This window comes from Anabas testudineus, chromosome 12 (assembly GCF_900324465.2).
Source record: "Anabas testudineus chromosome 12, fAnaTes1.2, whole genome shotgun sequence".
NCBI lineage: Eukaryota > Metazoa > Chordata > Actinopteri > Anabantiformes > Anabantidae > Anabas > Anabas testudineus.
In genome coordinates, this window is record NC_046621.1 from 4900287 (window position 1) to 4915446 (window position 15160).

At 39.3% G+C, this 15160-nt stretch overlaps 1 protein-coding gene across 2 annotated transcripts in view; it reads right to left on the reverse strand.

Moving 5' to 3' along the window:
- The window catches only part of fibcd1 (fibrinogen C domain containing 1), an 82590-nt gene that overhangs the window by 60030 nt on the left and 7400 nt on the right, over nt 1-15160 (reverse strand). The window lies entirely within an intron of this gene.

The following is a 15160-nucleotide window of genomic DNA, read 5'->3' on the forward strand; positions in this document are numbered from 1 at the left end:
CAGCAATTAATGAAACAGAATGTGCTTCCCATCAAATTGCGTTCCTATGCAAGTAAACTGCAAATGCAATTATGTTTTTGAAGTGAACGTAATAGTCATGTTTTTTTTTTTTCAATAAATAATAAAACACTTATTAATAATATGGAGTTGCAAGGACTGAGGTGGATGGAAGGCGTGTATTGTTCATGACAAACTACAGTCTTGAGCTTGGGTCTGGAGTCCTATGTGACGTATTTTTAAAATCCAGTGCTGTGCCTAAATCCAACCCTTAAAAACAGGTAGGAGTCACAACCCTGGATGCTGAACTGCATGATCGGATATTTTCACAGAAAAAAACACAGGATGTTCTAGATTGGATATGTTAGTGGACAAAAATGTGTTGCTGTGTACATTTAAATAGTTTGTTGAGTATCAACATATTCGCGGGTTGTCATTTACAGTCAATTTGAACATATGGTAATTATGTTAACATAGAATGTAATCAGCGGGCAGTTACAATCCCAATCCAGCCAAAAAATATTTGTGATTGCTGTTTAGTTGAATGGAAATGTAATTGTTAGGTGACTGAGTTACAAGAGTGAGAATACAATTCAGTATTTGATCATCTTTTACCAGTTTCCCACAATCCCTGAGAAAAGTACCTTTCTTTAGCTGCTAACTGCTCAGCTTTCTTTGATCAGTTTGCCATTTTTGCCTGACTGTGTGTTGGCAGGTATACAATGAGTTTATCAGAGCTGTTTTTTATGTAGTAATGGCTGCCTACGGGGGGCTAATGAGAGCAACTCAGATGCAGCCACACAGTAATTGTGTGGGCTTTAACAAAAAATAAGACTTTAAAGAGGCTTAAAAGCTCCTTGGAGCTGCGGAGTTAGGCGATTCTTCTCTCCCAACTTCAGCAGGTATCAGCGACCACTTTCACATTTGAGTTGCTCTATGAATTGTTTAAAGAAATCTTCCAGTTTTAACTGTGTGAAAATGCTTATTTGCGTGTGTGTACACATATGCTATTGTGTAGCACTGTGTCAGTTGTCAGTGAGTTTGAATTGCTGTGTATGCAGCTCACACAGTCATTGTTATGATGGCTGACCAATTGTTCACCCCTTGGCTATAAGCATTCTCTTGCAATGTGTAAGACAGCAACATAGGAAAAAAGATGGCAGCCAGAGAGAAAAAGTAAAGGGGGATGGGGGGGTGAGAAAGAGATGGGGGAGATTTAGAAGAGGTGTGCTGAATTCTAATGAGCAGCCTTAGGGTCAGTGATAGAAATCTATGTCTGTTCTGCCTAAAACATTGCAGCTGTCTGTGCTTTCAGGACACAGAGGAGCTACAGAGCTACCATTACTAAATAAACACAGACTCCACAGTGATGTGGCTAAATAAACTAACAAGTCAGCTACACAGCAAAGTAAACTGCAGCGATTTTGTATATATTAAAAAATAGGTGCCTGCGTTTTACTCATGAGAACCAACGCAGATATGGACACAAAAGTCTGTTTATGCCTGCTTCATTACAGGAGGCCAAAGAGATATGTGAAAACACACAAACACATGCGCACAAAAGGTTGTGTGTTGCAGCTGCAACCTTCCCAGATCACTGACACGTTGCCTTCCCATTGCACCGAGCAGCACGTTTCAGAGCTTTAGTTTGTTCATCCCTCTGCCTGCTAATGCTCACATTGGGGTTCTTTGCTGCCTATGTACACAAACATGCACACATGCACACATAGTGACACACAAATATCTGTGGGGCTTCTTGTTGGCAGTGGTCCCAGTGCGGGCATGACTGCCTGCCAGTGTTTGTCTAGTCCTAATCTGACTCCACAAGCTCAACCAGCAGAGAGGATTTACACTTAATAGAATATTTGGGCTTTTTATTGGTTGGACCTTACATGCACAATCCTATCTGATGAGTCACGTCTTCGAAGGCAGGAAGGGCTCAGACTTATCCTGGGTCTGACTGAACGTGTCCGTGCACACTTTTTAAATGAGTCTACCCACATGTTTGCTAGCATGCATGTGCGGATGTAATCTCCAAGACAGCAATCCCAGCACTATCTAAGAATATTTGCATTGTTTGAATTTGTTGTTCTTGGTATATATTGGCTCAATTTGCTGAATAGCTTTACGTATGCATGGCATGTGTGACAGGGACTTAAGCAAGGTGTGTTTAAGCCTACAGCTCACTAAGCCGATGGAGTGGAAGAGGCTTTGCATATATTCACTTGTGGGTTTACTAATCATTTAACAGGACTTGCAGGACTGAGACAGGGAATGATAAAAGAGTGAAAGAAGGTGAATATGATGCAGGACAAAAACCACCAAAACGCTGTGAAAACCCTTACATAGTTCATTACTGTTTCATATAGAGATTATCTTGTTAAATGCATATGGTGGTGAATGATAAACAGTGAGTAAATAAAGGTATTTGAATGTATAGAGCTGTCATAGTGCTCTACAAAAAATGCTGATCAGAAAAACTATCATTGTTGCACACGGATGATCGCACTACGTCAGATTTACAGTGTCTCATCCAACGACAGCTCAACACGTAATTGGCTGTAGAACCGAATAATTAGTAAAACAATCAATTTCACTCTATATTATTATTATTATTATTATTATTCCTGCTTCATCAGCACCTTAGAAGACATGGTTCATGGACATGGTTCATGGACATGGTTTGTGTCTGTGGCTTTCCAGGCCAGGCGAAAGCATTCCGCAGACTTTCCCTGAGACATCATGAACATTTAACATTAACATTTAAAATAGACACAGATACACAGTCTACAAAGCTGAAAGACTTAAATGTCTGTGGAGCCCATTTCTCAAAGGACAATTACCACAGATGAGTTGCTGTCAGAAATAGTCTGAAGAGTACAGCTGTGCCATTACCACTTGAGCTAACAACAGCTGAGAGGGGCTAAGTGCAAATAAATACATACCACGACTTATTTATTTATCAATCAACCAGACAAGTGCCATTGTGAAGATGTAAGATTACTTGTTTACTACTTAGTAAAAGACCACAAATGTCTTAAACAAGCTATAACATCAAAATATACTACTAAGGTTAACTTAGTAAGACTGCCGAAGTTTCATGTAAGAGGATTTTTGCACAAAACAAGACGTGTAAATTTTGTCTTCAGTTTGTTTCCATATATCTGGAACATATATGGTAAGTGGCGAGTCACCTGGATGACTGAGAATCTTTACAGATTTCTTACCACTTCACTACAGCTCCCAGTGAAAGGCTGAACCTATCCTTGATCGTTTGTAAACTTGCAAATGCTTTGTTATTTTATTGAATAATTATTTCTACCTGGAGGTTTTAATGTTGTGGTGAACAGGGGTCAGCTGGCCGTAATCGACAGGTGTCAGAGCACACAGGGCATCACAGCTCGTCACAGACCAGTCAGGGTGCACACGCTGACCTCTGTTCACCACAACATTAACTGACCACAGCTGATCGTTGCACAGGTCAGTGACTCTACAGCATAATGCTTGGATAAAAAAACACTTTGTAATAAGGCACATTAAATTCATATAAGTCAGAAAAATCCAATGAAGAATTATATTGTAAAAAATATTTAGCAATAATACCTTTTTGAGGATTAACTCCAGTCTGATCACATAAAATCATAAATCTCAAGCTGAGTTTATATATCACAGATTAATGATGGGATCTCAATAAAAAGTCAGTGCCTACTAGTACTCAAAGTAGTACGATGTGCTACTTCACTTCTACTGCGTCTTGTTTGCTAATATTATTTAAGATTAGTTTTATTATTGCCTCGACTTTTACTTTTGCACATATTCATTTTAATTTATTTTAGACTGTAACTAAGACGCAGCAAGTTTAGGAAGCCAGTGCGTGAGAAGCAAAAGAGGGTTTTAAAGCGACAATGTTTGGCACAGTCGAATCAACCACCAATGGAATCACCAACCCTGGAGTTCGTAGATTACTGCTCTACCAACTCATCCACTGCCCACGATACCAAACTAAGAGCAAGTTGTAGTATTTTACACAACATTGGGAGATTTGATGTCAATATTCCTTTAACAAAAGAAGAAGAAAAACGACATACCAAGTTATTTGCTGTATGGAAAATGGCTTCAATTAACTGAAGAAATGGATCACAATAAGACCACATACACTTTCAGCACCAACTTCATAAAACAAAATGGTATTCAAACAAAGAGTGGTAAACAGAAGAATATGATGAGAGGGGTGTTTACTTTGCCACCATCTACGTATATTCTGTTTTGCAAAGCACAGAGATTTAGGTCTGGATATTTTAGAGCACACGGCCATTGTGGATGTGATGGCAGAATAGCTTTTACAGACTTCAAAGGACTGTTCCCTATACAACTGATGGCTGATGACAGTGTGGGACACTTTTGTGGATTACTTGGCCACTGGCACACAAACAGCAGACACCAGGAGGGACCACTGCTGTGATTTGGTAGCAATAGTAAGTACAAGACATAATTTAAGACACTCTATAATAGACGATTCATCCATGGTCTATTTTTCATGCTTATGCATTGATTTATATTAATAATTCTGCAGCTTTTTTAGCCAAACAGAGTGAATATCCAGCTGTTCACCGGCGTTCAATGAGGCTGTGTTGTTTTCTACATTCATAGAAAAAATAACAAAACATTTCCGCTCCTTTATTGATTGGTGATATCTGATTGGAGATTAGCAAATTTAGAAGTGTACACATAATACACTGATCATCCAGAACATCAACCCCACCTGCTGGATCTAGAGTTGTTGTGGATAAGGGTCAGGAAGGGCACTGTGACTGAAAAGTAGCTACCCAGCCCCATACACATCAAGATGGGGACTGTGTTTTCTGATTATGTGCAGCAATTAATGTTCCCATGCTGACTCCTCTCCACCACAATGCTAAAACGGCAGATGGTACTGATGTTCTGATAGATCAGTGCATCTGATCATGACTAGCCTCTGATAAAAAGAACACAAATGCCTAAATCTGCCACAGTTAGAACAGGTCATCAGTGAAGTAATGACTGAATAAAGACAGATATGAAGACATATAAAGGAACTAGCATTTGTAAATGTGGTGCCATCGTCAGTGTATGAAGCATATCTATAGGGGGATTTCAGTGCCCGCTATATGTAGTGTGTCCTCAAGTACATAAACCATGTGCATTAACAAAACACGGTGAACCGAAGCATGTAAAATGTGTGCAAGAGAAATGCTCTTCACCTTCAAAATAAAACAGCATGGAGAGAAGGAAGACAGAGTAGAGGCCTGCAGGAGACCAGGGAGATGAGTTCAATCCTAAGAGACAAATCACCCGCTCTACCCTCCACTGCCTGTCCTTGGAGCTCACGCTGCAATTGGCCACACACAGGGAGTGAGTCTGTCACCCACTGTCCCTGAGACACACACACACACACACACAGGAATGCAAAAACATATCTTCGCAGCTGCTATTATAAAGCACACAATCACTGTGAGGTCAGAATGGCTGCTTTGTGAGCATGAAGTGAAACAGCAAGATTGAAAGAGGGCTTTCAATTTCACACGGGTATTATGGCTTTTACTGTTACCTCTCTTCTCTTGGGGCATGGATGATCTGAGACTACTCATGCTTATGCTCCCTTATCTAATGTTAATTTATTAGAGCCTAAATATGGCAGGGCTTCAAACACAGATATTTAAAATCAGCCTATTATCCACATATTTCTACTAATTGTCACTTTTTTTTGTTTTAATTGCCTTTTCTACTGAGCTTTCGAGCCCCTGTCATGTTAAGAAGGTTTTCTTCCCTATTTTTGTTATTTTTATTAAGTTTTTACACCCACTTAAAGAGTTTGGGCTAAGTCGGGGTTTGTATAAGGCCCACTGATAAATCGAATGTGATACTTGGTTATACAAATAAACTTGACTTGGCTTGACTTGAAATTAAACTTTCATGCGCACGATGCAAGCCAACTAAGGAGGATTTTCGTATGACTGCATAAAATGCCAAATACATAACATCTCATACACATCAACACACTGGGATACTGTACGCATTCAGCGGGGAGGTCTTCTAATAGGGGTTTATAAAGCTGTGAGAGGAAAAACATTCTTATTTCACTGTGAGAGTTCTTAGGAACGGAGTGGCCACCTCACTGATGCCGCCTCAACAAACACTAACAGGGGTATCTTTGAGAAAGAACACACTCATTCTTTCATGAAATAGCAAGGAGGCAATTATGATGCTATTCGCTTCACCTTTGTCAGGAATAATCAAAATTGTCCTCATCAAGGACGCCTCACATCTTAACTTCACAAGCCTCACATCTCTTTCTACGTTGCTTCCACTCCCCACTTCAATTCCTCTTTTTTGAAATAGCAAGCCACTTACAGTCCTGATTGCAGTTGCAAGCACAGTTAAGTGCAGCAGCACAATCATGCAAGCACATGAACCACACATACCTAGACACAGAAAAACATTCACACACACAAACACACACCTTTATACACTGCACACACACACGTCATTAAAAGACAAGATGGATCTCCGCCCCTTAGCGCTGCTAATTTAATAGCAGCGTGATAAGAAGGCAGACACTTCTTTTAGCTGGCAGAAATCTAGAGCTGCCTCCCTCTGTATACATTTGCATACATCGCTACATGCAAATCTTACTACATCATGCTTATAAATAGTACATATATGTTTTGAACAGGGGTGACTACACTTTGTGGTGCAGCTACCTCGCAAAATGACATATGGTGGTAGCTTAAGTAGCACATCAGGGTGGTAGCCTTAGGTTTGTGTGTGAGAGAGAGAATGTACACTTGTCTCTGTAGTTTTAATTGTGTCCATCTATCTTTTTGTCCATGCCTGTGACCATGTTTGTAAGCAGAGGATCCCCTATTTCTTTGACCTTGGCTCAGACCAAGATATCCGATTGAAGCCGATGATGCGAAACAAATCGGTTTTGATCCTTTACTCATACTGTATATGAATATATTTGTGTATGCGTGTGTGTCAGTTGGAGTGAGGGCACAGTATAGTTGAGAAAACGGCTTGGTGTCTGTGTGTGTGCATGCACATTTGTGGGACAGCGTGACTAAAGAATGTGTTGGCTGAGGGCTATCGGGTGGTAAGTGCTGCATGTTCACTCACTCCCGGAGGGGAAGTCATGCTGCAGTGATGCTGCTGGCCCGCTAAGGTCATAGGTTTCTACATAAAGTCACCTTTCCTATCATAGACCTAAGTTGTGCTCACAAACAAAACAGTTCCCTTCACCTATCAAGTACAATGTCTCACCTCTCTCTTCTTACGATGCTGAGAACGAGGGTGTATGAATAGATGGAGAAATAAAATAGCACACTTATAATCGAGGTAACAACACGAACAAGGATCTGTTCATTAAAGTCAAGGAAATTTATGAATATATTTTCTATTTTTATTTCTAACTTACAGACCTACACTTTGTGGCAAGTTGTCAGACATGAAGTGAGTTTGAGTTATTATATAGTTCCAGCTGGGAAAACATAGTGAATAGCTTGTCTGTTACTTCCACAGCGTGACTGATGTTTAGCACCTGCTAAACACACTCAATAGGTCTATTTATGCAGTCACTATACTTTGATTTAGTCCTTGCCTTGTTCAGAGTATTCATTTGGATTACATTTTTTGACACTGCTTCACTGCATTCTTGGAAAAAAATGACAGTTGTGGCAGTTCCTTACAAACAGCCAGAGAGAAAGCCACTGCTTCTGCTCTCATATTTGCCAGCTCCTGATTCCCAAGGATTCAGACTGTTGACTTTAGATCTTTGCTTTTCAGAATGAAGTGTACCTCCATTTTACATCTCTCTCCTACACCTATCTTCTATTTCCTACAGCAAAAGATGTTTCTTTTCTTAGTTTGGCAACAATGTTAAAGAAAAGTGTGGCACTTTAGGATATGATTTGGACGGTATAATTCTGCTTTCAGCAACAATTCATCTAACAGCTTTTTAAATAGTCTCACAATCTGTGCCAGTAGGATGAAATTTAACAACTTTGGTGTATTAACCGTTAAAATTCTTCATATTTTTATTATATTTTATTTGATTAAACATTTATTTCACCACTGTTAAGGAAATGTGAATATATATCATGAACCACAGGTCACCACATTTTGTAAGTACATAAATTAGATATAGTTGTGAAAACATTCGATTTTTTTATTACAGATCAGTTTTGGTAACATTTATTTATCATAATTTCAAAGCTAAAAGCTTGGACCGCTTTCACACTTTCATAAACATTCCCTTGTTGCTGATTGCACTTTTTAAAAAGGCAGCAATCTAACAGTCACATCCTGCATCAACAGGCCCGTTTCATGAAGCACGCACATCCTCTGCATTCATTGACCACTGCTTCTGAAGGGTTATTTAGCACAAAAATTTATAAGGCTTCCATTATAGTGAATGCCCTTTAGAGAAAATAGCTTTTGTATTTATGAGTAGTGCCACTACAGTAGTACTAGCACTACACTGCTGGCACACACCGCTAACCAGGCTCCAGTCAGAAACAAAACTGTCACAAAAACTGCACCATGAGCAGCTACATGTAAGCGAAATGAACCTTATAGAGATTGATTCATGATATATTCAAGACAGTAACAGAATTAATTTGTGTGGGTTTGATTTGTAGCAAATGGGAAATCAATGTGCTATCAAACTATTCAGGGCACGAAAGCACATTAATTTAATTTTGCCTAATTAGACAAACAATGCCTCAAAACAAATGCAAATCCTGACAGCCAGTCGATTTCTCACAGAGGAACAGTAAGTGGTAATGGCAAACATGTTTGGATGGACGGCCCGGTCTAAAAGTGTGGAAACTTTAAAATGACGACACACGAGCTTAATTAATGCAGTCCTCTAGAGTTACGAGATTAAACTAGTTCATTAGTGTCTAGAGAGGAAACAGACAAGAGATGAGAAAGGCAGAGCTTGGGGAGAGAGGAACAGGGAGACAGAGAGCGAGTAAGAGTCTGCTTTGTTAGTGTTCGAAAGAGACACTTTCAAGGCAGTAATTATAACGCAGAAAGAATGTAATTATTTTCCCAGAATGCCAGAGGGCTCGGAGTATCTACTAATAGTGATGGGTGACAATCTAATAGACCACAGATGTAAGTAGTGCATGGGTCTTAATTGGTATTTAAACATAAGTGGCTTGTCTGAACACATCCAGACTCTTCTTTAAATGTGTCGGCAATGCCTGCACCCTGTGATCCTGCCTGGCATGATGTGACAAATTTGATCAGAGAAGAGCAGTGTCACTGTGCATCTCACACAATCTGACAGCTTGCAGTAATAAGCCTGAGGTATCGCGAGTCTTTAAAAACTGCTTAAGCCACTGTCACATTTTGCACATCCCCGGGGATTCTCAAAGAGTTTCCTAACAAATCCACAATTAGATGAAGACACTCGATCTGAATAAAGACTGCCACGGGTGACTTGAGGATGTTTTGTTGCAAATTGCATCATGTGTCTAAATATATGAGGCACCAAGTTGGTAAAAAGATAACTGTACTATTTTAATTAAATGTGTTTGAGCATTGCTGCCTTATACGACAGTAAACAGCACGGAGAGGTATCTCGCTCTAAATGACTTTTCTCACATGAGCCAAGGTGACAGAATAAATGATCCACTATACTGGATAAGCCACTTTGCACCTTGTTGCTGCTTTTCCCATGATACTAGTGTGAACAGGGCTTTATGGCACATGAACCATTCTCTGTATGACTATGACAGGAGAATTGCAGTGATGAGTTAAAATTCTGGGCTCCTAATGGAAAGCTTGGTCGCAAGAACAAACCACAAAGGTGTTTCATTTTTCCCGATCCTCTATCAGCTCACATTTGCGCACATTCCTCACACAGTTATTTCCTTTCCTTGCTACTCAGCCAAAAAGTCAATGCATGAAGCTTAGTACTCTGATTGAAATCATAAATCCATTTCATTCATTTCCAGATTTTCATTTTGTAAGATCTGTTGTTGAAAAAAAAAAAAAGGCAATTGAAAGCTCAATATGCACAGAATGCAATGACATTTAGAGTAAGTCACAGCAACAAAGCGATGTTGCTGGCATTAGATCTTTAAGAAAATCTGTTTAGTAGCAGAGTGCAGGTTGACTTGCTCATGGGAGAGATGCGATACGTCAGCTGAACTTTACTGGACCAAATGGTGTTTGGGGTTACGTTCACAACCTCCCCCAATACTCTGATCAGCGTTTGACCCGTGGCCCAGCTCACAGCCAACATCTAATTGTGACAAGACACATATGGCAGATAATTATTCTGAATAATCTGTTGCCATGACGATGGTTGACCCATTGATGCACTCTCTTCGTGTCTGGCTCAGGCATTTGTGGTTGGAGGCAGTTTCTCCTCTATGCCCTCTTAAAGTGCTGAGGATTAGATACATTATCACTTTAATCTCCTCTTTAACCCTTTCAGTCGGCCTCACAGCCCCTGCAGAGAGAGGGTTACAGTCACACTGCTGAGCTGCATTGGGCGCAGACAGACATATGTTTTCCTACTTGTGTATTTTATGAAAGCCTAATATAAACATACAATTTCATTCCCTCTGTAATGCCGTCCTATATCAGTAATCCACTTCAATCCCCATCTCCATCAGCTCCCTTTGGTGTCTCTAAGTGTATGCCCACGATATAAATACACCAAGCTACTATTGAGCTCTTACTTACTCCGTCTCCCCCATCTGACAGTCATATTCTCCAAAATAGATAAACAAGCCTTTCACTCTTGAGATGTATAAAATAGAAAACAAAATGTACTGGTGAGGCATCCCTCCAGATATCCCCCCCGAGCTGTGTGAGCATGAAATCTGAAATTGCTCTGAGTCATAATTGAGTGGCAACGGCAAGATAATTTGTTTTGAGTTTAAAAAACATTAAGATCGAAAGTGACTCAAATCAGTAACAGCAGTCAAAAAGCCAGTACAAAACGCATTAGTTACAAATTACCACTTTAATATGGTAATAATTTATTTTGGAAAATAGCATTTTTAAAATGATGCCACATTTAAACAGTGATACCCGTGAATCAGGGGGAAAATAATAGGTTGACTGCAGTCAAAGTTTTAAAGTAGATTATTACACAAAGGTAACTTTTCCAAACACCTTTTAAACAACTAATACCGGGAGGTTACAATGCAAAAATAAAGCAGTTGTCTACGTGTTAGTTTGTCAGGTAAGTTTACTCATAGCGTCTGGTGGGAATGTAAGCCACCGCCATCTCTGTGATCCCTGACCCATCCTGCTACAGGCTGACAGCAGCTGTCATGTGCCACGTACTGGAAAACCACAGCACACAGCAAACGTATCACAGCCATCTAAAATATAAAATACGCTATCATCATTTTCTCTGGCTGGCCGGCTGATGACAGACATTGTGTTGACCCTGAGGTGAACAGTGTCACCCTATCAAAACAAAGGTCAGCCCACTGAGATCCCTCCTTTTTGCTCGCTCCTCCTTCTCACCTCTCATCCCCAGCTTGTCATCATTCCTTCATCTTTCTCTCCTACATCCACTCCCCTTGACCACCTTGGCCCACAGTACTCAAGAGTTTCTCTCTTCATCTTCAACACATTTGCAATAAATCGATGTGAGCTGAGGGGCCGTAGAAACAGTGCGAGTCTGATTTATTTCTTATGTTAACACTTTATAGAAGCCTGTGAGGAGCCTGCCAGCTTCAATTCCCTAAAGTGAGAGAGGCTGAGAGAGAGGGAGCATAAGTTTAACATGTGTGGAGGATTAAAGAAAGAAACTGTACTAATCAAAACAAAGCTGAGGAACAAGTAGTCAGTGATTTGGTGACAATTACCATTTCTATCTCATCATAAATTCAATCTTGTTAAAAATCGGAGGCCGCTGAGTTTTATTTTTTGGACATGTTTCTCCAAGTCATTCATTTCGCCAAAATCTCTGCTCTTCAGGCTTTTTTTCCCCAAATGAGCTCTGTCACACTCTGTGTAGTCCATCCCCATCTCTTCCAAACTTCATCTATTAGTCATCGCATCTGTAGGGAAGATATAACTAAAGGTGGCAGACAAATGGCTGAGACACTGCACTGTGCTGAGAGCTCTATAATATCAGACTAACTTGGAACTACAAGTACCTTATTATCTGACAACATAGATAAGATTTTTTCATTTAAGATTCACAAAGAAACAGAAAACTGAATGTGAAATGTAGACTATTATGTAGAAAAGAAAGGAATGGTTTTAAGCCCTTAAGTTACCTTTATTGAACATTAATGTAATTCTCAAGAGTTTCCATAATATCAGGCAGCAAAAAATATTCCAAAAACACAAGAATGCACAGATGGCAAATAGGTAATGACTCGGGATACAACAGCATGAATTAATAGTAGCAATGGATGGGGATTCGCAGTGACACAGCCTGCTGCGATTTAGTAATCAACACATGGTTTATATGCAACTGTATGATGATGAATATTAATTTTAACACTAGAAATACTGCTACACTGCTAACGTGCTGTGGTCAACCTTTTAAACCCCTTTGTGGAACAAAGCTGGCTAATATCAAAGTGTCTGTCTCTATCATCTTCCAAGTCAGATGTAAATTATGTGATGATCTATATTCATTTTTCATAACCTACATCTGACTCTTAATTTCCACTTCTGTTTTATGGAACTTCTAATTTTCAAAGCTGCATCAATTCAAATCCAACAGCTTAAACAAAAAGTAGTGTATATGAGTGAACAGGAACTACTGCAACTCCACAGGCTGGGATTAACCTTTGTAAAATGATAGTGATACTACACGTAGGCAAGGAAGACAAAGTTGGAATGTGTTAACTGTGATAAAAAGAAGAGCACAAGGCTGACCATCCAGTTTCTAGGATGATCTAAACATCTGGAATATTTGAACTTTTGTTTTTAGTGCATTTGTGATTTATTGGACTATACTGAATGCAGCAGTGTTCAGCCATTATGTTGCCAAAGACCTTCAACAAAATAACAGAACAAATGAGGCCCCAACTATTTCTATATAAACACCTACCTGGCACATTCTACCTCGAGACACACAGCAAGTCTCGGCTGAATTATAATTAAAATTGGCTTAAACCTTTGCGATGTCCACATAATCAGTTCTACAACTTCGATAACTTTGGTGATCTATTAACACTTCATGGACTATTATTATAAGGCCCAAATATTTACATTTAAATGTTCTGTGCTAATTAGCAAATGGCTAACTCACTTTGATGGTGTACACCCACTAAACAACACACAAAATAAGGCGTTGCAGAGGTGCTAGCAGGCACTAGAGTCTACATTACTACATTAATCATATCATCATATAAGACACCCAGCGTTGAGAGGATTACACCAAGTGCTTAGTAATAGTGTCTTTTATAGTTTGAGATGTAAAAATAATATATGAACTCAATATCTGTACATCTTGCTCCATTCACTTAATTTTAAAAACGCACAATTCAAATGTTCAACAATCTTTACGACACTTTAAATGTGTATACTTTTTATGAATTGTACTAAATTACATGAGTCTCCTTGCATGGAGTTGTCTGCATGTGCAAGTGTTGGCTTCTCTGAGGAATATGTCCTGTTCTCCAAGTGGCCAAGTTCCACAACATCAGCAGAAACTACTGGTCTGCAGTATTCTACATTTACATATCCAATCTCATTCATATTTAGGTATTGCCAAGAGCTGCGGAATTTTATCAGAGGAAACAAGACAAACCAAACATATTAAATACGAGCTTGTCTACTGCAGCCATTGCAAGGAGTCGGAAACCGCCCTGAAGTGAGATTGAATTTGAAACATACAGAAAACATAATGTTTTCCTTTTTTTATGCTAATAAAAAGTCAGATGGTGTATGACATAGTCACATCTAACAGTTTTGATATGTCATATTCAAGTATGATGAAATGTTTCTTCTCGAAGACATAATAAATTCCTGTTATGTGAGCTTGGGAGGAGACTTTTTTTTTCAGCTACTTTTTTGATTGATTTAAGGTTTGAATCATTTAAAGAGAGGGTGTTGGAATAACAAGCCATGGGAGTGAGTCCTACTATTCCTCATTTATTCAAATGCGCCACTTTCCCCCAGCACATCTGAATAATGGCGAGCAGTCTGCCAGATTTAATTTTAGATGATGAATAAATAATGGATGTTGGTGGATAAGTCTGTTAATATATTAGCCATGAGTTTGTCATAACTGTTTAATAGGACCGCTGCAATAAATACATCTCTTCATACTTTTGTGCATCTTTTTCTGTCTAGTTCTAGTTTAATGATTTTGTATGTCAATACAATGTTCCTGAAGCCACAAACAAAATAGGGATTTGAATATTTAACCTGTTACACACACCTGCACTCTTTTGAGGTTTTTCTATTTGATGAAGAGCAAGCTGATGCTCAAAATGTTGAGAAAAACATTTTAGATGTGTGTGATTTTACTCGTTTTGTGAGTGAAAAGCAGCGAGTAGGACTTGCTTTTTGATGAAGGGTCTCCTTCCACTTTTTATGTTTCGGCGCCTGAAAGAACTCACCGTCCCCGAACTTAAACATACCTCTGTAAAAATGAACCAGTCATTGAGGTTTTATGATACATTTCACTGAATGTGGCATCAGATAAAGAGGCAATCATTCAAATTCTGCATCTAATTCACAGATCAAGGATACTTCTTAATATGGACAACAAGGATTCTTCTGCCCTCATCCTTCTAGTCAATTAATGTTGCTATTAACCTTGAGACACCTGGTGGTTCCCGGCCCATAATGATACTATTATGTTTCCTCTGTTAGCTTAAGCAAGTCATTAGCAGGTAAATATATGGAGCCAGTTTGCAATGGAAATGACTCCATTTGGCTCAGAAGAGAGCCAATAATGTGATTTTTGAGAGACTACCAAGAATGAGAGCGTTAGAGAGCAATGCAGCTCAATCCCAGGCACTTTTACACCAAGATAAAAAGGCCCTTGTATGCTAGCAGTGGAACAGATGTCACACACTAGCATCACTATTTTAACATCCAGCTGTGATTCGCTTCCAGGCATTCTCCAAACTCCTGCAGTTTTCAGTGTGATTGTGCATTTATAACTGCATCCTTTCCCTCCTCC